This window comes from Ambystoma mexicanum, chromosome 5q (genome assembly GCF_040938575.1).
Source record: "Ambystoma mexicanum isolate Mex_15411 chromosome 5q, UKY_AmexF1_1, whole genome shotgun sequence".
NCBI lineage: Eukaryota > Metazoa > Chordata > Amphibia > Caudata > Ambystomatidae > Ambystoma > Ambystoma mexicanum.
Genome location: NC_090933.1, coordinates 1,326,810,949 through 1,326,828,975, shown reverse-complemented (window position 1 = coordinate 1,326,828,975; position 18,027 = coordinate 1,326,810,949). Strand labels below are relative to the sequence as shown.

The window sequence follows — 18,027 nt, the reverse complement described above, 5'->3', positions numbered from 1 at the left end:
TCATACGCTGCCGTAGCCATTACCCCTCCCCCTCCAACAGCAGTATCATACGGGGGTTAGGGGGGTGCGCTCCTCAGACTAGCTGGCACCAGTCCCAGGAAAAAGGGAAGGAACAACAAGGGGTGTTGGGGGGTTAGTGGGGGGGCGCTAGACCATCCCATATGTCAGGCTTATAAGCACGGTAAAGCTACTCAGAAGGAAGAAAGAATACTGCTATTTCCTGTTCCTTGTTTGTGATGCATCCTGCTCATTTGTTTGTGATGTCCAGTGGGGGAAGGGTTCCAGCGTCGAGGAGTTCCAGTGAAAGACGCTTTCAGTTCCAGTTAAGAGTGAGCGTCGTGTTTCGCAGAGCAAACAGAAACACGGTGAATATCGAATGTAGTGGGGCGTTCGAGGTGGGGCCTTAGGCCGTGGGTAGCTGGGAGCAAGGTACTTTGTGGGGTTCAATATTTGCACTTCATATGACGAGGTCGCACGTCCGCTTTATTTGTTGCCCTTGGTGTGTGCATTATATGCTAGAATCTGCACCATGGGATAGACAGTGCCGGTGTAACTTCACTTTTTTCTGTCTGTCAGAAAATCCTATCGGTAGGAAAATCTGACAGGAATTGTAATATCATTTTTTGCTACCGATCAGAAAATCCTACCGATAGGAAAATCTGACGCGGTAGGAAAATCTGACAGGAATTTTAATTGTCATTTTTTGCTACCCATCAGAAAATCATACCGAGAGCAGGCATTGGGCAAGCCACCCAGGGGTAGGAAAAAGTGACAGGGTTGGAAAATCCGACAGCCTGACCTTTTATTTTTTTCTACCCGTCAGAAAATCGTACCGAGAGCAGGCATTGGGCAACCCACCCAGTGGTAGGAAAAAGTGACGGGGAAGGAAAATCTGACAGCCTGACCTGTCATTTTTTCATACTCGTCAGAAAATCCTACTGAGAGCAGGCACTGGGAACCCACCCAGGGGTAGGAAAAAGTGACGGGGTAGGAAAATCTGACAGCCTGACCTGTCATTTTTTGCTACCCGTCAGAAAATTCTACCGAGAGCAGGCATTGGGCAACCCACCCAGGGGTAGGAAAAAGTGACGGGGTAGGAAAATCTGACAGTCTGACCTGTCATTTTTTCCTACCTGTGAGAAAATCCTCTCGAGAGCAGGCATTGTGCAACCCACCCAGGACTAGGAAAAAGTGACAGGGTAGGAAAATCTGACAGCTTGACCTGTCATTTTTTCCTACCTGTAAAAAAATCCTACCGAGAGCAGGCATTTGCCCTTGTACCAGGAAAGTGGGGTAAGTGGAGTAAGAGATTATGGAAACAATTCCTCTTTTTTTCAGTTTGATGACATACCCAAGTGGATTGAAACCTCTCCCGAAGCAAGCTCCTCACAGAGCTCGGTGGAGGTTTCCGAATGCCCAGCCAGCATGTGTGCCGAGGGGGCAATGTTCAAGGCGCTTTAGGAAGTAGCTGCCTATAGAGAGATGGGGGCATTGCTTAAAGAGTCGGGGACTGAGACCCTATGAGTTCCCGGTAGTATGCTGTCACATGTGGGTGGGATGCAGAGTGCCCTCTTACGGCAGCCCAAACACTGATGTGCTTTCTTCAAAGAGGAGTTTTATTGGCAGGTAATTTCTTAATGGGGGCGAGCATGTGAATGGCAAAATGAGGAAAGCAGATTATTGTGTAAATATAGACTGGGGTGAGAGAAAATCGACCCTCCAACAAAAGGGCCCTGCCTCTCTGACTTTCAATCCCCGGCCCAGCCCAGATCCCCCTTGAATGAGGATCTTGTGGAACGCCAGGTGCCTTCTCACTGACATCAGCATACTTTGCCCTGTCCGCCTCATGTTACTGCTGGGGGAGATGGCTCATCCGGGCAGCACTGAGCCTTGACCACATCAAGCAAGATCTAAGGCGGGGGCACACCCTCACCCACGCCCTGGGCTGGTGTAAAATGGCTGAGGTGTGTAGACACTGCCCTAAGTGCTCCCTCCCCTGCCCCTACTGCTTTCCTCTGTACAAAGATGCCTCTGCTATTTCGGCGGCCCTGCCCCCCCTATTTAACTATAAGTCATGACTGAGCATGCGTACGCACTGCACACTTTATTTAGTATTCGTTTTAGCATTTTTGCAGTTACATAGCGCTACAGGCTTCTGAGCGCTGCTCATTACCAACAGAGTATGGTGCTCATTTATCGACCTCAGCAGGTTAAACATCAAAGTTTTCTCTGAATACAGAACATGAGGGAAGAAACCTGGGCATGTAATGCAGTGAGGGCGGGGAGGGGGGTGAGCGGATGGATGCGAGCACGCGCGCATGTGTGAAAGAGCCCAGGGGGGGGCATGGAGAAACATCCACAAGGGCTGAGAGGCTGGTGTGGGCATGTGTGCATACAGACTGGTGCAGCAGAGGTCCACTAATGGCACCGTTCTCTCTGGCCATCTTATGGTCACAGTAAAAAGAGCTTCCTGGGGGGCAAGAGGGGCTGGGGGTGGGTGGGGGGACACACAAACATCACAGAGGCAATATGCCCTGGTCTTTCTACAGAAGAATTCCAACCATGGGAGTGACATTGGAATAAGCTGCCATAAGTAAGCAAAATGGGGAACAAAAGCAGATGTAAGTTATTTAAGAACAAACTTACCTGGAAAGGCAGCAGCCGTACTACTCAGGGACTCTACACCTTTCACCGTTCAAGTCAGCAAACAAAGAGGGCTATTACTCCCCAAACCTGTGCATATAAGCATTTCCCGGCCTCCCACTATCCAGCCTTGCCTCTGGACAGCCCCTCACACCTTGCCCCAGTATTCAGCCAATGTCCTTCTGCCTCCTGCCATCCTCTTCACCCCAGCATGCCCTCCCTTTTATCACACTCTCCCATTTGCCAGGTGCCCCGTCCTCTTGGAGCTGCCTGTATTCCTTCCTCCCAAGCCGGTGAATCTCCATGGCTGGTGGGGGGAATCACCACTAGGTGTTAGGTGTGGGGGCCAACAAGAGGCCAATGTGGACAGGTCTGCATACAGACTGGTGCAGCAGAGGTCCACTGCACACTTTTAGTATTCATTTCTGCATTTACATAGCGATACAGCCGTCTGCATTTTGGAGCTCGTAGTATTTATTATATGTCAAATTTAATATGGATCTCCAAGTTCCAGAGTGCAACACACGGTTGTCTCAAATTATAGGATCGTCCTACCATTTCATACGCCATGAGGAGAAACTGTACGATTTGGTCACAGAACAAGTGTGTTGATAATTGTCCAGTAATCAGGGTATCTGCAAAAAGAAAGATGTTTTTGGAGGGAACACCATTGTGTTACCTAACTGGCATACTTTTGTGTTCTTTGCTTGAGTTTGAGCCGGGATCATGACCTAATCCCGTTGAACGTTAAATAATGAACAATGTGCGCATAACTTTTAGTTTCCTCTCAAGGGCAAAATAGCTCTGGGAGCTAATGCACTCCCTACACGCGATCAGCTAGCAACCACCTGGTCGTGCATTCACATCATGTCAGGGTGCACAATGCTCAACTCTTCTTAATTCATTCCATTTCATTACAACTGTTAGGATGCCCAGTGCCTGTCACAACAATTCTTAATTAACATCACGCTTCATTGCACCCAGAGTTTGCGTTCTATCTATGCTGTGCCCTGTCTACTGGCGCTGAAATCGCTTGCACATCAGTCTCCTGCCTCTGTTTACTGCCCTAAATTCCTTCACCTTGTGCCTTAACCATTGGACAACCTACACCATTCACCACGAGGTGTTTGAGACATGCTTGACCTACGGTTCGGGAGGCGCTGTGCAATGTTTTATGTGCTTCCATATGTGGGTACCCCACCAAATGCATTCTGGTATCTGTAGTCCGGAGCTAACTATCCCAGTAAACAGATGTTGGGTCAGTGCTGTTCTGTGCTGTGCCAGGATTGGTGGAGGCTATGCTGGGGTACACATATAAATATCAAAAAAATCAGGATGAGAGATCCTACAAGCAGTTGTGTGGTTCTGAACATGTAAATTTATTTCAAACACACATGTTTTTTTTGGAACGAATTTTCAATTATTTTACAGAACTTTCGATAAGCACGAAATTCAGTTGACACCGGACAGATTGTGATTATAAACAGTGGAAATACAGGATAGATATCAACCTGTATAGTGTAGAGGTAAGAATCCACACAAGGGCACAGTCACATATGATAGCAGGATGAACCTACAGTTGAAGCAAGGTGCACCCGGGACTGCAAGTAGTCCAGGGTATGACTAACACAGAGTGGACACAACAAAATCTACAGAACATACACAAAGGGGAGTTTTTGCAGTTGTGTCACAGGGGATCGACACAGGTGTGTTTTGGCCACGTGGGGCTGGATTGGAGCCTGTCTGGGTTTTGGCCTTCATCAGGATTGTCACCAGTTGTGGTGATTGTCCATAAAATCTGTGTGTGAGATAAAGGCTTGTCAGGATCTCGGGGTGTAGTTCAATGATTTAAGAATTAATAAATAATGGTTCAGTGGTGCCACGATGATACATCAAAGAAGTGTATCCATGCACAGCTTACCTGCTGCTGCATTAGCAGTTGGATGCTGTGTTTGGACAATCCTCAATAGTTTTTGGATTGTGGGTGCGAAATGCACTTCAGGTGAGCCATGGATTCCTGATGGCTGGGTTTGTCTCAGGATCCTGTGGGCTGGAAGAGGGCCTGGATGGGTCCCAAATCTAAGATAAAAGCACGGACCATAAGGTGTCAGTGCTGTACTACAAGTTGGTGACTCCTTGTGTGATGGTTCCAGTTTTTAAATGGGAGGAACCACGAGGGGTTAGCCTTGTACATCGAACAAGCGGACCCAGTGGTGGGTGCTTGTGATGGTCAATGGCGGAATCGCTAGACGTGGTGTACGTGGAGCGACATCTGGCTGGATTGGAAGTGCTTGTAGTGGCACAGCACGTGGGAACCACCCTGTTGGGTAGTCTCAACAGGGCGAAGGGATGAGTGTTTGCCCGTGGAGAGTGCGGTGCCGTTGTGCCATTTATGCTGTGAGGCGACTAGCGCCAAAATGTTAGAGCGGTTGTCAGAGAGTGGGCTAGGTGATGGAGTATGGCCCATAAACTATTTTATTTTACACGCGATGGAGTAAGGCCCATAAAATCTATACAGAGGTGTTTACATACATTGTGTGTTTCTACAAAGGTGGATGAGTTACTATTGACACAACTGCCAGTATCAAAGATTAGCGTGCAAGGTCAAACTAGACGGTAAGCGTGCTGCCATGGGAAAAGAGAAAAACGTGTGAGCACAAGTCCATAGTCTAAAACTTACCGTGGATCGGATGGTACAAACGTTACCATGGAGTCCACAGCCTGGAATGGTTGCTGTGATGAGCAAACCCTGTGGGAATGGCCGGCCAATGGGGTCCCAAGGGCGTGTCCCTCGTCCAATCCCTGTGCTTATGCAGGCATAGACAAGAGGCACAGGAGATGATTAAATAAGAGAGTTAGAGTGTTGTGGCCTTAAAGGACGACAGGACGCTGCAGTGGGCTTTAACTGTCTTTATTACAAGACAAACAGCTGGGCATAAACTTGGTATGCTGCAACGGGGGAACTACTCACAGTTCAGTTCAGGGCCCTACCAGTTGCATCACTGGTGGCAAGATGTGCACAAAGATGGCACACTGCAAGCTTCCAGGACTCCCATGTGGCCTCATATGGCTTTGGAGTTATGCCCTGGAAGCTGGTGTCAATAGGCTCTTCAGGGCCTCAGTTCCGATGGCTCCTCATCAGGAGCAGCGCTCTCAGTCGACCTCCTGGTCTGGCGCTTCGCCAACTCTGGCGGGAACATTGTCTCGCGGAGCATGGGCTCACAAGATCTCGTCAAGTCCAGATCTCGCGAGACCACGCTCCCGCGATCACGTGACGTTCCCACACACCTCCTTTACTGGGAAAAAGGATGGATGGTCATTCCATGACAAAGTCTACAAACTTGCTGGGTCTCCTTCTCTCTCTCTGTGGTCTACTCCGATCTGGACATGGGCAGGACTGCGGGAACGCTCTTGAAGGGGTGCAGGTGATTTGGGTTCTCCTTGGCTTGCTCTTCGCTGTGACTCCCTGAGTGGGGTTGAAGAGTTGGGGCTAGAGAACTCGTTGCCGTGGTGTGACTCCGAGTTATCTCTTTCTGAGAGGTGAGAGTTTTCAGATGTCTCCTGGTGGTCTTGATCTTCTCCGGCTTCCCAGTGTGCCTGTTCAAGGGATCCTTTCCTGCGGTACATGGCCACCCTTTCTAGATTCCATTTCCTTCCGTTGCTGGTGCAAATGTGGTTTGACCCTTTCTCCAGGACTTCTATGGGACTGCTGTATCTGGAGCCAGTCGAAGTGTCTTTGTGGGGAAGGCGTATCTTTACTAGGTCGCCTTTGTTAACTACTGTGTGGCGAGCGGCTCGACGCAAGTCCCCTTGAGTCTTCATGGCTTCTTTGTTATGCTGCATGCGGAAAGCTACGTCTTCCATGTCCACTTCTTCGTAGGCCCTCACTGGTGACTCAAGCAAACACTGACTCAAGGTTTCAGGTAAAAAAACATAAGTACATTTATTTTAAAACCATTCATTATCAACACAACACTTCTATTAAATTTAAAACCACATGTTAAATACACTACAACTGACCAATTCACTTTGCACGGTATGAATCAAGGTAAGTACCCTGTGTTTGAGAGAACCAGTGTTACGGAACAATACAAGTTACCGTGAATACGATTGCGATCACTTTTTGACAGTTCGTTCTACTAAATAAATGCGTATCCGCGGCAAGAAATGCTACCGGGGCAAAAACACACTTAGCACCTGAGATACCCAGAGAGAGTTGGGGGCAAAAATCATAGGCAATATGTTAGGCAAACAGAATCGAAGAACACTCATGGACAGAAATGCAAGAGTCAAGAGGCCGGAGTCAGTGTCAAGTGGAACCGGGTTCCTGTGTAGAGGATCACATGTTGGATAGTTTGCGATTCAAAGTTGCCAAGAGTACTTTAGATATTGTCAAATGTTCGGAAGCAAAAGTTATAAGAAGGAGGGAAAAATAAGGGCAAGCCTTATAAGCGAGAAAGAAGGACACAGTACCTTTTCAAAGAAGAAGCTGATGCCAAGGCAGTTGTTCCTGGTAGTTTCCTGTAGACCCACGATTCCTGGTTTCGGCACGAAGAAGGATGATGAATGGGGTCTACACCACACAGGGATGAGGCCAGCAGCAGTGACAATGAATAAAAGGTGCGCTCCTTAAAAACAGGAGAGGCTCTTCAGGTGGCTATCAGGACCATTACAGCAGTGTGCAGCGATTTCGATCACGAAGGGGGCCTCTGGCTGAAGAAGATGAGCTGGTTTTCCCCACCAGGTTCAAGGGAAGAAGACTCTGGACTGGATCTTCTCTTAGTGGTTGATGGGTAGATAGCTCAGGACTGCAGCAGGGCTTCACCGGGACGGGATAGTTGCAGCAGTCGACCTCTCCTCCGATTCTCTTCGGTTCCCTGTAGTTCCAGTGGCGATTCTCTGACTTCCAGCCCAAGAGACCTGCCTTTTATGTGAAAATCCCCCATTCACACAGCCTGGCTGTCAATCACCCAGCCCGGACAACCACCTCAGCCAATCATGAAAAAGGGTGACTTGGGTTTCCTAGGATACCCTGTGCAGGGGGCGACTACACCCCTCCCTCACATTCAACCCACCTAGACACCCAGGCGCCTTGAGGAGGGCTTCTTAGCAGAAGCCCGCCAAAAGACAGTGAACAAAGAAGGCAAACCTGGTTGGCCACACAAAGTAAAGCACAAGAAGGAGTTTAACAAAAAGAAATGGTGAATAAACCGCACTGGAGCCAAAAGAAAAAAGTATTTGGTCAAGCGGGTTTAAGTTCGAGGCTAATATAATAGCCTACAATATTACCACGGTTATATAAGATAACCGCGGTAGAAAATTAGGGTAGATACCACTGCCACCAGCCATGTCTAAATATTAAAAGTGCGAAACAATGCTCCAGGAGGTACAGATAAAAAGGGCTAAGAGTTAACCCTTCCAGTACTCCATGCAAGATGGGGTGTACTGGATCGGTGGTTAATTTGACTAAGTAAAGTTAATGGTAACTTTACCCTTTTCTGCAGCCTCAGAAATGGAGTCGGTGGGAGGTCTGAACGACATCCCTGTGTCGCTGCACTGAAGGTGCTGGGTGACAGACAAGAGAAGGGGGCTACTGAAGTGGTGTACTCCAGAGTCCACAATCACCAACAACAGGTGAAAACACATAGCAAAACACAAGTAAGAGTGGGGAAAAAGCTCACACTCTTACCCAGTGGAAAGAAATAACTCCAGAGATCCAGCAAAGCTGCTGGGGGACTCACTGGGTAAGGGAAATTAGCCATAAAATGAGAATTCTCCCTAACAGCTACCGTTATTTGCTCTCTGGTCCCTTTGCAGCTCCCGCTAAGGGCGCCTGGTAAAACCAGGTGCCCATAGCCGGACCCGCTAAGGGACCTCGGAATAGGGCGCAAAGGGATTACCGGCACCGATGTCCTTAACGGTGCCCGGTATCCCTTTGCGCCCTACTCGGAATGAGGCCCACTGTCTCTGTAACTGTTTAATATACTGAATCATGCTGCTGTTAGCAACAGTATCTGCAGCGTCTGAGCTGTGAGGACTTGATGAAGAGCTAGGGCCTCATTATAAGTACGGTGGTACAGTAACAACGGTGCCAGTAAGCTACTAGCACCGTTGCTACCGTAACGCCATACTACGAGCTGTGCTCGCGGGTGCCTGTCAGCTTGCCAAGTCTGACATGGCGGGCAGAGCGGCACCCGCGAGCACAGCATGTCAGATGCACCGGTGCATCCGACGTCCCCATTCACATTGAGCCCTATGGGGCTCCAATGGGAATGGGGACTGACATTTACCGGCACCCGGAAATGGAGGACTTACCGGATTCGGCAAAGTCGGAATACCCCGGTAATTCCTCATTGGCGGGTGTCAGAACTTTTCACAAGTTTGACAGCTTTAGCGGCAAGGCTACCGCCAAACTTATAATGAGGCCCCTATGCCCAGTTGAGGGAGCTTCCCTCCCAGGGCAAGGTGTGGGCGAGTGCTTTAAAGTGGGTTTTCATCAGGAATGCACATGGGATGCTAGCCAATAGGGGGTCCTAACACCTAACAATGCCATTTGGTCATTATTTCCAATAACTGGAGACAAGAAGTGATACAGATGATTCAGGAGCCTGTAATACTCTGATCACCTGAATCTCTAACCGTTCACGAAAGCGTGTACGCAGGCATGTCACTGTCCTTGACTCACCTCCCTTCACAAGCGTGAAAAAGGGGCTTCCTTTTCAATCACCTCTTGCTGTGACCCCTCTAGCAGGTGGACAGGCAAGCGGGGTGTGGGTCCGTCATACTTCCGCACTCCATACCATCCTTTCCATCGACTCTACCTCTTGCTCTCAATTCCGCTCCCGAATGCTCCCTCATTCATACTTAGACAGGAAACAACACCCAGATAGATGGCCAAGTGCAGATCCGGTGTTCCGTTGCTCCCCTGGTGATCTGGAAGGAGAACAACCAACACTACTTGTAGCTACCAATGTGCCTATTTAATTCACTTGTAGACCTCCACTTCTCCACCCCTATAGCAAAGTGCTGTGATCCACCATACAGGTCCAATAGCAAATTACTAATTAATAGGAAGGCACAGAGGAATGTATTAACATAAAATAATACGTGTATTTGTAGAGTGCTGCTCCCCCCCCCCCCCCGCTCTCCCACTGGTGCATTTTGGTGTTATAGACAGAAACTAACAGATGGTCATTGTTACACAACTCAGCTGAACCCACTCTGTTAATCTTGGATGGATGAAGGGCTGGGTGGACCAGTGACTATAAGCACACACACACATTAGTCCACTGAACCACATACATGGACACTAAACCTGGATCAGGACACCACTTCCAGGATGAGGCAGGGGGGAGAAATGGAGACAAGACAGGAGAGAAGGGTGCATGAAGGGTTCAGGAACACAGGGAGGGAGACAGGCTATCTCAGAAGCATAGAGCAACCTGTGCAGAGAAACAAACTACAATAATTATTTACCTTTTGGTGCCTGTGCTTCCTACGTTGTGCAGAGTAGGATGACACAATAGTGTGTTTAGATCTAGAAATGGAAGACAATCTTACGTTATTAATTAAATACTACAAACACAAGACATCTCCTCTCCCTGCCCAGTAATGCACCCTCCATCACGTACACAAGACAGGATTAACTGGAGGTTTATGAAGAACAAGCAGAGACAACTTAACACTTGGCCAAAAAAGAGGATTGCTTTCTCACCAAGAGGAGGGAATAGTCGCAGGTCACTCAGCTAAAGCAAATTATTCCCCAATTATTCCTTAAAAGATTGTGAAGGATTTAGTGATTAAAATGTGTGAAAACTGTGTTCCCTCACCCTGCCTCCATTTCTGCCCACTGCCCCATACTCATGGGTCCTTCCTGTCCTCCACTGCGCCCTGCAACATTGTGTATTACAACAGTTCTAGTAAAACTGAAGAAAACAACGAAAGAAAATGGATTTAAATGACCACCATTAGTGTGTCATTATCCCATTCAGCCTGCACCTTCATGCAGCCTGCCCTTCACTGTTCACACCTCTTAAGAACATGCCTAGCCACATGAACACACACGCACCCCTCCCATTACATGCAAACAAGATCCCACAACCATTCATAGGCAGATCCAGATCACTGTCACACTGGGCTTCTTGGCTGTTTGGGAATAGGTTTTACATTCCAGTCCATTGAAATAAAGAATCCCTCTCAAACACGTGCGAGATAGAGCAGTGCAAAGCTACACTGGCTTGATATCGGGAAGGCCCAGGTTCGAGTCTCCAGTAGGGATGAACTTGAAAACAAAGTATACGTTTTTTTTTTTTTTTTAAAAAGGGGACATCGTGCTCTTTAGTTCCCGTGCGCTTAGACCGCTGGATGTATTTCACATTTGATAACGTCATATTTGATATCACAGGAAGACAAAAAAAGACCACATACCACGCTTTGGATCTCGGAGAGTAACTGCAGATTGGCTGAGATAAAGATCACCATCAGCAAATCCAGGCCGCCAAACTAAAGAACAGACATGCGCAATGTAGAGATACGGATCCCAAGAGCATGCGCAGTACCGAGATACTGATCCTTGGAGCATGTGCCCTGCTGAGATACTGATCCTCTGAGCATACACACTGCCGAGATACTAATTCTCCGAGCATGCGCAGGGTTGAAACACGGATCCCTAGAGCATGTGCTGTGCTGATATACGGCTCCAAGGAACATGCGCATTAAAAGCATGCGGTGCTGGGCATGCGTACGTACATCATGGAAAAAACTGCGCATGCTCAAGTATCAAGACCTATGCAGAGGTGTAAACTTGCCGGGAGCTGAGAAAGCAATAGCAAGTACCGGGCCCTGAGAGAGAATCACCAAAGTACAGGCAGGAAGAGGAACAAACTGCGCATGCTCAAGTATCAGACATGGGGACATGGGAGATGGGTAGACCTCTACTTCACTCACAAAGAGGAAGTAAAAACTATAATATACATAAAGTAGGCCAGCGGAAAAATCAAGTTAAAGGCGGAATCCGGCTAAGGGACAGGGAGAGGGACACCCAAATTCGGAACCACAGATCAAACCATACCAAAAACAAAATAATTAGAAAACATGAATATTTTATTTGTATTTCATTATTTGTTTAAAATATACATATTAAATCATGTTCGAGCTCATTGTCTAAATAACAACATTTGATTAGAAGGTAGAATATAAGATCAAGCAAAGTGCTTGTCTAAAAATCCTACTGATAATTCAGTCAGTACTGGTTTAGTGTAGCCAAAGCAATCTGAACATCATGCTGGTTGAAGGGGCTCATCCGGCTGGTGGTCAGAGGCTATGGCCACATTAGGTAATGTAAGAACTACCACAACTACATGAGCAAGGCAATATTGGTTATTTCTGAAGTTGGAACTAAAAAAGGAGGTGGGTGCCGTACGTCAACTACTATACTGTCGTGACCTATTGTATACACTGGGTTTGACATGCAAAGAAACAGTAGTTTCGATGGTGCAGAGCATCTAAGCTGTTTCACGATTGATGTCCATCTTCTTCAGGACGGTGCACTCCCATCAAAATGTATGCCACTGGAATTTGTAATGTGGAAAACTGCATATATGAGGCAATGATGATTTGTGCAGGCTGAATCCATAATTTTGCCATTATCTCAACCTTTAAACTGGTTACCTTTTCCCGAATATATATCCTGAGAAGTAAATGTAGACCAATAGAACCAGTTCTCTACCAAGTAGAACTGAGTAAGAATGAACAAGGCGAGAAAAGAATACATCTTGACATTGTGTTGCAGACGATAGATGGCGTTAGGGCGTCTTGAAAAAAGTGTCCTACCAGGATGGAATGGTATTCGGCATGGTGTAGTGGACACACCAGGAATTGAGTTATGTTAGCGTCTGAAACTACATCCCTACACGGATGTATATGGAGTTGTACAGTGTGCATCTGTACGGGGGGCTGTGCAGTGGATGTCTGTAAGGGGGTATGCAGTGGGCAGCTCTACATGGCGCTGTGCAGTGGGCATCTGTACAAGGGGCTGAGAGATGGGCATTTGCAGCACCCACCTGTGAGGTCCCCGGGAGGGCTGCATGGTGCCTGGGCCCGGCCAGGCTACTGCACCAGCCTCTCCTGCTCCCGATCCTTTTTCTATGAATACTTTTTTGCACCTGGTCCTCCCCATCATCCGCACCTGCCCTGGGAATACAACCTCAATGGCTCACTTTAGGCAGCCACCAGGGTCGGACTGGGGCATAAAACTGGCTCGGGAACCAATGAAAAAGTGGCACACAGCTGCAAATGACAATTCATTCTTTTTGTGACAGGCTGTTTGAATAGTACCCAATCGGTGGGGGAGGGTGGGGGTGTTCAATGATTGAAAAGATATTCAGAAACACTGGTCAAAACTAGTAGTTGCATAAAAAAGCAACTCATCAAAGGGGCACACTTTGACCAAAAAAACGGTCCCACACTACATTTAGCGTTTTTGCAAAGTTCTTGAGTCACAATGTAATGAAACCTGTTTGATTTGTATAGCAGTGATTTATTGGTATTATGGTGGAATTAGTTAACTGTGAGGTGTAGTTTGGAAGTGGCGTGCATGCCAAGCGTGGGGGGCGCATTGTAGTGTTTCGCCCTGGGCACCAAATGGACTAGTAACTGCTCTGGGTATATGGGCTCCTTTTTGCCTCCCTGGAACCTCACATGATACGTTTTTAAATGTGAAATATGTCTTATAAGGATTAATTGGGGTTCGTTTACTATAGGTGAGTGACCAGCGACTATTCATTCCTGTTTTATTGTTCTTCATAAACCTGCTGCCCTCTATGCTTGAGCGCTTTGAAACGTGTTGTGTATAGGTGCTATATAAATAAAAATTACCATAACATTGTCATTCTTGACGTTCCTCAGCCGCCCTGTTCTTCTCCGTTTTGTTCTTTTCCTCTTCTTGCACCTTCTTGCACAAAATCTGACAGCCTAACCTGTCATTTTTTGCTACCCATCAGAAAATCATTCCGAGAGCAGACATTGGGCAACCCACCCAGAGGTAGGAAAAAGTGACGGGGTAGGAAAATCTGACAGCCTGACCTGTCATTTTTTCCTACCCGTCAGAAAATCCTACCGAGAGCAGGCATTGAGCGACCCACCCAGGGGTAGCAAAAAGTGACGGGGTAGGAAAATCTCACAGCCCGACCTGTCATTTTTTGCTACCCGTCAGAAAATCCTATCGAGAGCAGGCATTGGGCAACCCACCCAGCGGTAGGAAAAAGTGATGAGGTAGGAAAATCTGACAGCCCGAACTGTCCTTTTTTCCTACCCGTCAGAAAATCCTACCGAGACCAGGCATTGGGAAACCCACCCAGGGGTAGGAAAAAGTGACGAGGTAGGAAAATCTGACAGCCCGACCTGTCATTTTTTCCTACCCGTCAGAAAATCCTACTGAGAGCAGGCATTGGGAAACCCACCCAGGGGTAGGAAAAAGTAACGGGGTAGGAAAATCTGACAGCCCGACCTGTCATTTTTTGCTACCCGTCAGAAAATCCTATCGAGAGCAGGCATTGGGAAAGCCACCCTGGGGTAGGAAAAAGTGACGTGGTAGGAAAATCTGTCAGCCTGACCTGTCGTTTTTTCCTACCCGTCAGAAAATCATACCGAGAGCAGGCATTGGGCAAGTCCCCCAGGGGTAGGAAAAAGTGACGTGGTAGGAAAATCTGACAGCCTGACCTGTCATTTTTTCCTACCCATGAGAAAATCCTCCCCAGAACAGGCATTTGCCCTTGTACCAGGAAAGTGGGGTAAGTGGTTATGGAAACAATTCATCTTTTTTCAGTTTGATGACATACCCAAGTGGATTGAAACCTCTCCCGATGCAAGCTCCTCACGGAGCTCGGTGGAGGTTTCCGAATGGCCAGCCAGCGTGTGTGCCGAGGGGGCAATGTTCAAGGCGCTTTAGGAAGTAGAAGCCTATAGAGAGATGGTGGCATTGCTTAAAGAGTCGCGGACTGAGACCCTCTGAGTTCCCGGTAGTATGCTGTCACACATGGGTGGGGTGCAAAGTGCCCTCTTACGGCAGCCCAAACACTGATGTGCTTTCTTCAAAGAGGCGTTTTATTTGCAGGTAATTTCTTAATGGGGCGGGCATGTTAATGGCAATATGAGGAAAGCAGATTATTGTGTAAATATAGACTAGGGTGTGAGAAAATCACCCCTCCAACAAAAGGGCCCTGCCTCTCTGACTTTCGATCCTCGATCCCCGGCCCAGTCCAGATCCCCCATGAATGAGGGTCTTGTGGAACGCCAGGGTCCCCCTCCCTTCTCCCTGGCATCAGCATGCTTTGCCCTGCCTGCCTCATGTTACTGCTGGGGGAGATGGCTCATCCGGGCAGCACTGAGCTTGGACCACATCAAGCAAGATCTAAGGTGGGGGCACACCCTCACCCACGCCCTGGGCCGGTGTAAAATGGCTGAGGTGTGTAGACACTGCCCCAAGCGCCCCCTCCCCTGCCCCTATTGCTTTCCTCTGTACAAAGATGCCTCTGCTATTTCGGCAGCCCTGCTCCCACTATTTAACTATAAGTCATGACTTAGCATGCGCACGCACAGCACACTTTATTTAGTATTCATTTTTGCAGTTACATAGCGCTACAGGCTTCTGAGCGCTGCTCATTACCAACAGAGTGTGGTGCTCATTTATTGACCTCAGCAGGTTAAACATCAAAGCTTTCTCTGAATACGGAACATGAGGGAAGAAACCTGGGCATGTACTGCAGTGGGGGCGGGGAGGGGTGTGAACAGATGGATGCGAGCACGTGCGCATGTGTGAAGGAGCCCGGGGGGGGGGGGGGGGCATGTCTGCATACAGACTGGTGCAGCAGAGGTCCACTAATGGCACCGTTCTCTCTGGCCATTTTACGGTCACAGTAAAAAGAGCTTCCTGGGGGCAAGAGGGGATGGGGGTGGGTGGGGGGATACACAAACATCACAGAGGCAATATGCCCTGGTCTTTCTACAGAAGAATTCCAACCATGGGAGTGACATTGGAATAAGCTGCCATAAGTAAGTAAAATGGGGAACAAAAGCAGATGTAAGTTATTTTGAACAAACTTACCTGGAAAGGCAGCAGCAGTACTACTCAGGGACTCTACACCTTTCACCGTTCAAGTCAGCAAACAAAGAGGGCTACTACTCCCCAAACATGTGCATATAAGCATTTCCCGGCCTCCCACTATCCAGCCTTGCCTCTGGACAGCCCCTCACACCTTGCCCCAGTATTCAGCCAATGTCCTTCTGCCTCCTGCCATCCTCTTCACCCCAGCATGCCCTCCCTTTTATCACACTCTCCCATTTGCCAGGCGCCCCTTCCCCTTGACGCTGCCTGTATTCCTTCCTCCCAAGCCGGTGAATCTCCATGGCTGGTGGGGGGATCACCACTAGGTGTTAGGTGTGGGGGCCACCAAGAGGCCAATGTGGACAGGTCTGCATACAGACTGGTGCAGCAGAGGTCCACTGCACACTTATTCATTTCTGCATTTACATAGCGCTACAGCCTTCTGCATTTTGGAGCTCGTATTTTTTATATGTCAAATTTAATATGGATCTCCAAGTTCCAGAGTGCAACACGCGGTTGGCTCAAATTATAGGATCGTCCTACCATTTCATACACCATGAGGAGAAACTGTACGATTTGGTCACAGAACAAGTGTGTTGATAATTGTCCAGTAATCAGGGTATCTGCAAAAAGAAAGATGTTTTTGGAGGGGACACCATTGTCTTACCTGACTGGCATACTTTTGTGTTCTGTGCTTGAGTTTGAGCCGGGATCATGACCTAATCCCGTTGAATGTTAAATAATGAACAATGTGCGCATAACTTTTAGTTTCCTCTTCAGGGCAAAATAGCTCTGGGAGCTAAAGCACTCCCTACAAGCGATCAGCTAGCAACCACCTGGTCGTGCATTCACATCATGTCAGGGTGCAGAATGCTCAACTCTTCTTAATTCATTCCAGATACATTTATTTCAACTGTTAGGATGCCCAGTCCCTGTCACAACAATTCTTAATTAACATCACGCTTCATTGCACCCAGAGTTTGCGTTCTATCTATGCTGTGCCCTGTCTACTGGCGCTGAAATCGCTTGCACATCAGTCTCCTGCCTCTGTTTACTGCCCTAAATTCCTTCACCTTGTGCCTTAACCATTGGACAACCTACACCATTCACCACGAGGTGTTTGAGACATGCTTGACCTACGGTTCGGGAGGCGCTGTGCAATGTTTTATGTGCTTCCATATGTGGGTACCCCACCAAATGCATTCTGGTATCTGTAGTCCGGAGCTAACTATCGCAGTAAACAGACGTTGGGTCAGTGCTGTTCTGTGCTGTGCCAGGATTGGTCGAGGCTATGCTGGGGTACACATATAAATATCAAAAAAATCAGGATGAGAGATCCTACAAGCAGTTGTGTGGTTCTGAACATGTAAATTTATTTCAAACACACAAGTTTTTTTTGGAACGAATTTTCAATTATTTTACAGAACTTTCGATAAGCACGAAATTCAGTTGACACCGGACAGATTGTGATTATAAACAGTGGAAATACAGGATAGATATCAACCTGTATAGTGTAGAGGTAAGAATCCACACAAGGGCACAGTCACATATGATAGTAGGATGAACCTACAGTTGAAGCAAGGTGCACCCGGGACTGCAAGTAGTCCAGGGTATGACTAACACAGAGTGGACACAACAAAATCTACAGAACATACACAAAGGGGAGTTTTTGCAGTTGTGTCACAGGGGATCGACACAGGTGTGTTTTGGCCACGTGGGGCTGGATTGGAGCCTGTCTGGGTTTTGGCCTTCATCAGGATTGTCACCAGTTGTGGTGCTTGTCCATAAAATCTGTGTGTCAGATAAAGGCTTGTCAGGATCTCGGGGTGTAGTTCAATGATTTAAGAATTAATAAATAATGGTTCAGTGGTGCCACGATGATACATCAAAGAAGTGTATCCATGCACAGCTTACCTGCTGCTGCATTAGCAGTTGGATGCTGTGTTTGGACAATCCTCAATAGTTTTTGGATTGTGGGTGCGAAATGCACTTCAGGTGAGCCATGGATTCCTGATGGCTGGGTTTGTCTCAGGATCCTGTGGGCTGGAAGAGGGCCTGGATGGGTCCCAAATCTAAGATAAAAGCACGGACCATAAGGTGTCAGTGCTGTACAACAAGTTGGTGACTCCTTGTGTGATGGTTCCAGTTGTTAAATGGGAGGAACCACGAGGGGTTAGTCTTGTCCATCGAACAAGCGGACCCAGTGGTGGGTGCTCGTGATGGTCAATGGCGGAATCGCTAGACGTGGTGTACGTGGAGCGACATCCGGCTGGATTGGAAGT

General features: G+C 47.9%; 1 protein-coding gene across 1 annotated transcript in view; it reads right to left on the bottom strand.

The window, feature by feature from the left end:
* LOC138498074 (zinc finger protein 182-like) overlaps positions 1-11,171 on the bottom strand; it is a 65,704-nt gene extending 54,533 nt beyond the window's left edge. Inside the window, exons 1-2 of the mRNA XM_069621923.1 lie at positions 11,071-11,171; positions 10,120-10,180 (exon numbers count right to left, since the gene is read on the bottom strand). The gene's annotated coding sequence lies outside the window, so the exon portion shown is untranslated. The remainder of the gene's footprint in view (positions 1-10,119; positions 10,181-11,070) is intronic.
* Positions 11,172-18,027: the final 6,856 nt, after the last annotated feature.